Source organism: Dipodomys spectabilis, unplaced genomic scaffold, assembly GCF_019054845.1.
Source record: "Dipodomys spectabilis isolate Male_0828 unplaced genomic scaffold, ASM1905484v1 ptg000334l, whole genome shotgun sequence".
Classification (NCBI taxonomy): Eukaryota; Metazoa; Chordata; class Mammalia; order Rodentia; family Heteromyidae; genus Dipodomys; species Dipodomys spectabilis.
This window is the reverse complement of record NW_024871011.1, coordinates 633,421-644,446: the sequence shown is the minus strand read 5'-3', so window position 1 is coordinate 644,446 and position 11,026 is coordinate 633,421.

Genomic DNA, 11,026 nt, shown 5'->3' with positions numbered 1-11,026 from the left:
TTTAACACATTTCATTTTTTTTTTCTTTTGTCTGGCGTGGGGCTTGATCTCTGGGCCTGGGGACGATCCCTGAGTTCTTTAGCTCAAGGTGTGAATTGAACCGCTTGAGCCAGAGCACCACTTTTGGGTTTTCTGGTGGTTAACTGGAGATAAAAGTCTCACACACTTTCCTGCCTGGGCTAGCTTTGAACTGTGATCCTCAGAAATCAGCTTCCTAAGTAGCTAGGAAAATAGGCATGAACCACAAGTTTAACCCATTTCTTTACTCTATCCTCAACCCCGGTTAACCAGAAACCTAATCCTAAGCACAGACTGATTTAACACCAACTGGTTAATGTAAGGAAAATTATTTATATTTTATTCAACCGCATATTTTTTTGCTTCTATTTCTTAGTGGAAAACTAAAATTTACCCTAAAGCTTATCCTTCCCTAACCCTTACCAGAACAAAAGAGTATCTCATTCTTTAAACCAAATTATATCTGAATCTTTAAGGTAACACAGACATTCGTTTTCATTCATTCTAACTTTGATTCATTCTTCTTAAAATATGTGGCAATTTTAAACAATATCTTGCATCTTTTCCCCATCCCAACCCCAGCTCTAACTAGATCACTTTGCCTAAGCCTACATATAACCGAATCATCATGTTAGCAAGCCTCTTTTTCACATTTAGCCTAACTCTTGCTCAGAGTGTAGGTCTAAATTTTACTTGCATTTTGAACCCAAATTTTTTAAGTGTTTTTCTATTTACTGTCAGGTTTTATATTTCATTATTTTAAAAAAGTTATTTTGTTGTTAGGATGATTTAAAGAGAGATTAGTTACATGTGTAAGGGAAGGAATACATTAAAGCCAATCTTATCTAATATTAATATAACTACTCTGGCCTGTTTATGAGGTCCATTTTTAATTTGTAAAGATGATGTACAGAAGGGATCCAATTACATAAGTCAGATAATGAGCACATTTCTTTTTCAACAGTGTCACCTCTTCCCTCATGTTCTCCAGTTTTTCCCTTTCAACCTCCCTCCCCCATAAGTTGTATAGTTCATTTACAAGGTAGTGTCTATTGAGTGGCATTATTACATTTGTTCACCCTTTGTCCCACCATTTCTGTGTTTCCCCTTGCCCTTTCCAAACTTACATATAAGACCAAAGGTGCAAAAATTAAAACAAAACAAACATCATCCGAATTCAGATGGAAAAAGCAAAATAATAAAAAAAAATATCATTATCATTTCTTGGAGATCAATTTGATGAACATTATTTTATATGATAATATTTATATAGCTATTGAGCCTTTTTGATCCTCTCCAAAGGGCATCCTCCTTTGATCTCACTGTATAAATGTTTAGAATCCCATGTAATTTATCATGTCCAAATGTAATGTTTTCTCTTTTACCATCCAGGTGTTTTAAGTTGTAGAATTAGAGGCACATTCTAATACAACAAATGAGGGAAATTGGACAACCTATATTTCTTTGAGTCTGACTTTCTTCACTTAATATAGGTGTGTTCCAAGTCTTTCCATTTCCTTATGAATGGTGTAATATTTTTTTGGGTGAGTAGAGTTGCATCATACTGAAGAGTTTCTTCATGGCAAAGGAAAAAGTTAGCAGGGTATATAGAAAGAGAACAGAATGGAAGAAGATTTTTACTAACTAAGAATTAGACAAGGGTTTACATAACTAACCCATATTTACAGATCAAATAAACCCTCAAATAAACAAGAGCCCAATTAATATATGGGATAATGACTTAAAGAGAACTTCTTAGAAGAAAAGTAACAATGACAAATAGACATATCTTTCTCCATGAAAGAAATGCAAATCCAAACCACACTGAGATTCTTCTTACCCCTGTTACAATGTCATTATGAAAAAACAAACAATTACAGATACTGATAGGGAAGTTGTCCAAAGGAAACTCTATTACATTGTCGGTGGAAATGTAATCTTGTTCAACGACTTTGGAAAACACTATGGAGGTTGCTCACAAAACTGAATAGAGAGCTCCCTATGATCCAGCAATTCCACTTATTAGCATTTATCCAATAGAGCAGAAGACCACACTGAAGGTGCCAGCATAATCGTGTTCGTTGTTGCATTATTTTCTGTAGCCAACATATGGAATCAGCCCAGATGCCTCTAACTGCAAAAAGGGATCAAGAATTGATCCCTATTTACAAGTATGTGTGTATATTTACATACATAATCAAATTTTATTCATCAATCAGAAAAAATAATATTGCACCATTATTTTTGGGGGGGGCAGTCCAGTCGTGGGGCCTGAGGTCTGGGGCCCTGGTGCTGTCCCTCAGCTCTTCAGCTCAAAGCTAGTGCTCTACAACTTGAGCCACAGCACCAGTTCCGGCTTTTTTCTGTTTGATGATGTGGTTCTGAGGAATCGAACCCAGGGCCTCATGCATGCAAGGGAAGCGCTCTGTAACTGAGCCACCTTCCCAGCCCCTATTGCACCATTCTTAAGGAAAATGACAGACTTAGAAATAATCATATTAAGTGAAATTAACTGGACCCAGAGAAAATTAGATTGTATGACTTTCCTTATGTTTGGTAGTCAGAAGGTGTGAATAAATGTAAAAGTAAACACACTGGCTGATATGCAAGGAGGTAAATGTATTATCTGAAGTTTCAGAGTCCATGGAAAGAGAAAATAGTATAGTTCTCTTAAAAGATTAAGTCAAAACCCAACAAAATAAATACCAGTAAATGTGTACTACAAGAGAGGACAGTGCGGGGCAAGGTGAGAGGGGTAGGAAATTGAAAAGGATAGAATACAGGCAAGAATCCATTGCATACTTCCCAGAATTGAAATATACAAAACAATGGGTAGTCTGAAATGGGGGTGAAGATGTTGAAGTGGTAACACAATTCCAAGTGTACTGTATACATAAAATGTTTTGTTAAATAGCAAGCAATTCCATACATAACATAATATTGAGATAAGTAAGGACTGGGTTTATTGGGAGGGGTGGATGAGAATGTTGAAAGGGTTGACATTGTATTCATAAACTGTTTCAGTGAATGGCAACTCCTTTGTACAAATACTTAAAGATAATAAAAATATTCCAAATGTTAATTATGATAGTTGAATAGAGTGTTGAACCTCAATTCAATTCCCATTTAATAATATTTGTAACCTGGAGGTTTGGAGAATAAAGTTCAAATAATAAAACATTATGAGTAGTTTTTTCAAAAATTTGAAATTTAAATAAATACTACTTTGCTTTTTGTTCTCTATTGGGATGTTATAAGAAAATACTTCAGGGGCTGGGAAGGTGGCTCAGTGGTAGAGTGCTTGCCTTGCATGCATGAGGCCCTGGGTTCGATTCCTCAGCACCACATAAGCAAACAGAAAAAAGCCGGAAGTGGTGCTGTGGCTCAAGTGGTAGAGCACTATCCTTGAGCTGAAGAGCTGAGGGACAGCGCCCAGGCCCAGAATTCAGGCCCCACGACCGGACCCAAAAAAAAAAAAAAAAAAAAAGAAAATACTTCAAAGTAAGTGGATTAAAAACATCAGGACTATTTTACCCATACTCTAGAAGCTTGAACATTAATTATAAAAATGGTTATTCAAAGCAAATCTTTGTCTTATGGGGGTCTACTTTCTGGTTCATTATAACCTGTTTGCTGACTAGTTATATTGGGCTTCTTTCATCAGGATCATTATTGCAGGGTCATCTCTGAAAGTCTGATTCTAATGTCACCAGACAGGGGAATAGAATTTCATTGCGTGTAATTGGAAAGAGTTGCAGTGTCCAATACATTATGCAACTTATTCTTTAACTCAGTGTAGTTTATCATTTCTATATTATTTCATAGAAAATAATAACTTTAGGACAAACCCATATCGTGTAATTTATGTGAATGATTCTTACAATGGGGATAATTGTAGTGATGACAAAGTGAAGTATGATTGTTTTGTGGCTCTTGAATCACATCATAGGCAATCATGTAAACATGTTCAGCCTTTCTAAGGCCCTTCTGATGTATTTGAACAATCTCCAATGAGTTAACTGCTTTCAGAAATACAAATCTCCTTAGATTTTAATTGCTTTCTGCTATTAAGTCTCCCACAGACACCAAATCAGAGTATGCTAATTTCTCTGATAAAATATATAATTGTTATAATTAATATAATATGAAGACTGTAATATTAATAGCATTATAAATACTAGCGTTCACATTATATTATATATTGACATACTTTGGTTACATCAATTTTTAGAATATTTATAACAATGCAAATAGTTATTTGATGATGTATAGAAAATGAGAAAAAGATTTGTGTACATATTTACTAGAGATGCAAACAGATTCATCTGGTTATTTCTGATCCTTCCTTTGTTGGTTTCATTCATGCATGGAGAACATGCAGAGAGGTGACAATTGTAACCTTGCGTTTACAAAAGGGTTAACTTACATGAAGTTTATGTTGAGCTAAATAACAGATTTTATAAATTATACTTTTTGTCCCTTCCTTCCTTCCTTGTTTCCTTCCTTCCTTCCTTCCTTCCTTCCTTTCTTCCTTTCTTCCTTCCTTTCTTCCTTTCTTCCTTCCTTCCTCTGTCTTTCCTTCCTCCCTTCTTCCCTCCATCCCTACCTCTCTCTTTTGCTCTCTTCTTTGTTCTTTCCTTCTTTCCTTTCTTTCTTTCTCCCTCTTTCTTTCTTTTCTTCTATTCTTCCTTTCTTTCTTTTACTCATAATATGTCTTAAATGTATACATAAAATACCAATGTGTTATGAGTAATTATAAATATTAACTAGATTAATATTAATTTTAATGACCTATGTTATATCTTAAAGCAAATTGTACTAAAAACTACTTCATAAAAGTTGCAGGATATGAAACAAATATTACTATTCATGATATTGCTTATTTCTTCAAACTAAAATAAGAATTTAGACATAATGTGCATGTGTGTGCATGTGGGTGTGTGTTATTCTTGTGATTTGAACACAAGGCCTATACCTTCGTTTTTTTCACTCAAGGATAGTGTCCTTACTTTTGATCCACAACTCCACTTCTGGCTTTCTCTGTGTGTGTGTGTGTGTGTGTGTGTGTGTGTGTGTGTGTGTGTGTGTGATTAATTGAGATGTGTCTCACAAACTTCCTGAGTAGCAAGCTTCCTGAGTAGCAAGGATTACAAGCTTGAGACACAAAAATTCAGCATAGATATAATACATCTAAGAATAAAACAAATTTATTATTTGAATTCTAGAGGCTCATTTTAATAAATTAACATTTAGATATTTATTTAGTTGTTAAATCTGAACCTGCACTGTGGAAAAATATTTTTGGATTTTGGTATATTATTATAAAGATATGTAAAAATACTTTTCATTTTTTGAGAACATATTCAGGATAGTTAAAACTTTTCATAGGCAGGATGGTTAAAGTTTTTCATAGGCATTAATATATTTCTTATTCAAGTCTCTTTAAATAAATGTATATGTATACATACTATGTGCATATGCATATATTCATACTTATATGTGTACATACACAAATACCTATATATGTATATATTTATATGAATATACAGATGTGTACATACATGTATATAGACATATGTGTTTATTATTATTTTCATTTGTCTGTAAGTTATCATTTTACTTTATTTGCCAAATGTGTCCTTTATTGTTTTTACTTTATTGTATTTTTATTGTTAAAATGTTGTATGGAGGGTTTACAGTTACATGAGTAAGGCAATGAGTACATTACTTGTTGATCATTATTACCCCTTTCCTTCCTTGTTGTTGTCCCACTATCCGTTCCCTCCCCCAGCTCTCACATTCCTTTCTCCCCATTCTTCGCAGCATGAAATGATAAGGTTGATTTCCAATATAGTCTTATTGGTATCTGTGTTGCAATGGGTCATCCTGTGTCCTTGTTTCAGCGTTTTGTAATTCCCTTTACCCTCCCCAGATTAGACATGTATATACAAGATGCAGGGTATCAAAATCGAGTACAGTGACAACAGGAGATATTCCATAGGGGAAAGAACATACTAAGGAAACAACAACAACAAAAATGAATAAAATGACATTGTACATTTACAAAAGTAACTATAGAGACCGAACTTCCAAACATGTCCCTTATTATTAGTTATTGCAATTCATGTCCTTATTATTTTTGGAACTTCACTAAAATGTTTTGTAGCCTTCCATGTGGACTTATATGTTCAATTTTTCCTAAATCTATCTACTCATAAGATACCAGTCAGCTCTCTTCGGAAGCCGAAAAAGCAGCTTTCTACAGCTTGGTTCCAAATCACTTGTATTTTTTCTTTGTACTAAGAATACTGATTCCAGCCCAGTGCTGGTGGCTCATTTTATAATGGTAGGTACTCAGGAAGCTGAAATGAGGATCGTGGTTCAAAGCCAGCCTGGGCAGAAAAAGTCCATGAGACTCTTATCTCCAATAAACCTCCAGAAAACCAGAAGTGGAGCTATGGCTCAAGTGGTAGAGATCTAGCCTTGAGCTGAATAGATGAGGGACAGCGCCCAGGCCCAGAGTTCAAGGCCCATGACTACCACCAGCAACAACAACAACAATAAAGAGAATACTTACTCAAAAGGCAAGAGCGTTAAGCAGACTTAAAGATAGGCTGAAGTCTAACATTTTAGTCTTATGTTAGATACCAAGGGCCTTCTATTCCAATGAGCCATGAGCCCTCAGAATGTTGACCAAATTTCTTAGTTTATTATTACTATAAGTATTAATATAAGTATGTATTTTCTATCTTTCATTTCACCACAAAATCTGTATTTATCCTTTATGACATACTTGAATACCAATGCCTTTGGAAGATATTTATTAATTGGTGTATATTAATTGTACAAAGAAATCTTATTGAAATATTTTACACACTCACATATTGATGAAGGGCTTGATTAACCCATTTCTGTCTTTCTCCATTCCCATTGCCCCTTATTTTTCATCTGTTTTCTGTGAATTTTTTCGTTCCATCTCCACATATGTCAAAATGTATTAAAGGGTTGTTGACTCGCCCTCATTGAAAATTATGCAATTCTGAATGTAAAAACAAAAATCTAAGTAAATGGAGACTTATACTTTTTATGGATTGGAGGATACAATTGAGCAAAGATATTAATTGTCCTCAACCCCCCTTTTTGGGGTTATACATGGGGCTTGAAATCTGGGCCTGGGCACTGTTCCTCAGCTCTTCAGCTCAAAGTGAGTGCTCTACCCTTTGAGAAACTGTGCCACTTCTGGTTTTCTGGTGGTTAATTGGGGATAAGAGGCTCACAGACATTCATGTTCCAGCTGCCTTGAACCGCAATCCTCAGATCTCAGCCTCCTATCCAGCTAGTATAATAAGCGTGAGCTAACAGTGACCAGCTTCACAGTTTTATTTATAAGTTTATGAAAATTTCTAAAAAGACCTGACTATCACTCTTTGACTCATTGACAAAGGAAAATAAACTGGAATATATTTCTCTGTTTAATATTAAAGCTATGTTAGTGTAAAATTGTTATATTTGTAGAGAAAAGATTATACAGCTCAATGTGTCTGTAGGACACCAGAATAGAGCCACTTAATTATTATCAAGGAATATTTAATAAGAGTGTAAAACCAAACAATTGTGGAGTGACATTCTCTTTAATAAGTGGTGATATGTTAGACAATATTGGGGAGAATTAAAAAGTGAACATTGACTTAAAATAACAATTTATTCAAATATTAACTTCAAGCAGGATTTGAAGGTGGCATATAACACAAAAAGAGTGATGTAAATGTATAACAAAGGAAGATGCCTTGACAATTTTGGAGATGAAACATACATAAATTTGGCATTAAAATTGTAGGAAAGGAAAACTCGATATAGTTAAACTCAAAAATGTATAAAATAATTTAGTCTGTGAAAGCTCATATGCAAGTAGTGAATAGAAGTTGGGAGCAGGGGACTCATGTATTTGAACCTAACTACTTGGTAGGCTGTGATGTGTGTATTGCTGTTTGACGGCAACCCACAAAATAAAGTCCCTGAAAATCTTATCTCTGTTTAATCAGCAAAAAAGCCACAAGTGAGGCATGACTGAAATGGTACATTGTTAACAAATTCCAACTAATCACAGGGACCCTGTGTTCATATCGCAGGACCATACATACACGTACAAAACTAATAATACTACTACTACTAATGATGATGATGCTATGATGATGATGATGATGATGATGATGATGATGATGATTGTAGGGCAAATGGGCGGCAAAGATGGTGCTGAGAGGGAGTTGAGTGGGCAGAGCACAATTTGCTTTCGTTCAGAGCATAACCAGCCTGTGGAAGCTTAGGTTCATGATAGGGTGTGACTTTGACAGTGATTGGTTCCTCTTCCTCCCTTGCCATGCCACCTGCTCTTTTTTGCTTTAAAAAGGCTGTTCTGTGTTAATAAATGAGTTTCTTCCTGCTTGACTTGACTCCCTGCTGGGTCTGATTGTTTCCCGGGCTGAGGGAGGCTGGGTAACAGGTGAGCTGCCGCACATACATTTCCTCAGACCCCTGCCATCTTTTGTGGGATGGATGAAGACCCAACAGATGATGATAATGATTATGATAATGATGATGAAGATAATGTTGATGAAATGTACCCATAAGAATAAAATATTTGCAAATTCTATACCTGAACAATGCCTCAAATTATACTCTACATAGAACTCTCAAAAACTAAAGTTAAAAAGAACATCAATTAGAAACTAGCAAAATACATCTTGTGAAAAATAAGCCCAAGAAAGGTATCATTAGTCATCAAATAAATGCACATTAAAACAAAAATGGCATCATAAAACATGTATGAGAATTACTGCACATAATACAATATTGCCCATGCTAAATGCTATCAAGAAACAGAGAAACTGGATGCTGGCAGGAATCTCAAATGGGAAAGCTACTTCTGAAAATATTTTGGCAGGTTCCTAGAATATGAAATATGCAACCACCTAGAGTATAGCAGAGGAATTGATCTCGTCAGGCTTTGTCTCATAAAAATAAACTTTAACATTCACCCAAAGGCCAAAACACAGAGGATTATAGCAGCAATATTTCCTCTAGTTAAAGAAATGGAAATCAATTCAAGGTTTCTTCAGGTGAATGGGAAACGAATTGTGCTACTTTCTCTAATAACAGAACCAAAAGGCTAATCGAGTGAATACAATACAATATTAAGGCATACAAAAACAGGGAATAATCTACCATAGATTTGAGGGCAATCCTAAAAGCTTATTTATTGCATAATCTAGAAGTCGGAGAAAAAAAATGTTTTGGTTTCCAGGATGAAACAGGTTTGGGATGGGACCAAGAGAAATAGTGGGTTTAATTATAAAAGGGAAGCATGAGACAGACTTATTTTTGGTAAAGAAACGTGTCTGTAATTATTCATATAGAATTGATAAAATTATATTGAACTTAATGGGTGCACAAAATCATTAAAACGAATGAAGTCTGCATAATACTTGTGAAATATTAATGTCCTACTTTTAATCTCATACTATAAATATTTAAAGAAACTGAAAAAACCTATTCAAGGGATTTCTCTATGTTCTTCTTATAACATCATAAATATACATACTAATCTCAATTGAATTTAATGATATCTAGAAAACAGAAGTCAATATTGAATGTTTGCAATGAGAAATAGTATGGGTCCAAGTTTTAATTGAACTATGCCATGCTAATTAGAAGGCAGAGATTTAGAAGGCTGATATCCTGGGCCAATTCTGACCCAAAAAAGTCGTGAGAAAGTACAAAAAAGAAAGCAAGATATAGGGTAATTTCCCTGTTATCTCTTGTTTGTGGAAGCCATAGGTAAGAGATTATTGCTCAAGGGAGGCTTGGCCAAAAAGGAATACCTCATCTGAAAAATAATCTAAAGTGGTCAGAGCCTTAGCAACTTCAAGCATCAGTAGTGCCAAAGGAAAGAAGAAAAGATGAAAACAGGAAAGGAAAAGAAAGGAGAGAAAAGGAAAACTATGTCCTCTTCATTCTTGTAGTTTCATGTCATTGGATACAAGAATTTAGGGTATTTTCTTTACTGTTTTAGGATTCAGGCCTCTCTCATATGAAAGCATTTATTTCAAGTAATTATTTTATTATTACTATTTATTAACTTATTATTAGGTCTTCTTGGAGATTGAACCTATGGCTTTGTATATATTAGTCTAGTCCTACAGCTTAACCCAGCTCTCTTGTATAATTTTGATAATTGTTTATGAGTTCTTCAATTGATAGCTACTCTACTTTTCATCTTATCTTTTCTCTCCCACATTTTCCTCTATATATTATAGTTTATGTGTTCAAAATTTTCCTCAATTTTATCTTGTAAACATAGAATTTTGCTTTTCAGTTTACAGAGTAGTCAATTTCCTCAGGAATGTGGTAATGCCATTCTTTCCAATAGAAGCACAGATTTCCATCAATAGAACAGAATTGAAGACCCAGAAATGAATCCACTCTTATAGGCACATAATCTTTGATAAGGGAGCCAGAAACACAGGATGGATGAAAGACAAATTCTTCAAAAACTTGCGCTGATGGAATTGTGTGTACATAGAAACCTGAAGTTAGATCCTTATATATCCTCCTGCACCATAATCGATTCCAAATGGATTGAAGACCCTAATGTAAGTCCAGATACCTTATAATTTTACAGGAAGAGTTAGAGGAAACACGAGGGCTCCTTGGGACAGGTCAAAACTTCCAAAGTAAGGTTGGATATATGGGATTACATCAAACCGAATCAATCATTTGTCAGACTCAAAAGACACCAAGAAAAGAGAGATATTGTAGCACAGATTTATTAGGGAGCAAACCTACAGATGAGAGCCTCAGCCAATGGTAAACCTTTAATCCCTTTTTGAACTAGGATACTTATAGTGAGTTTAGATGAATATAAGAGTTTTCTGGTAGGGATTAGTAAGAAAACAACTAATACTAAGACAGAGATAGCATGTGAAAAGAGTTGTAGCTGGAGAAAGGGAGA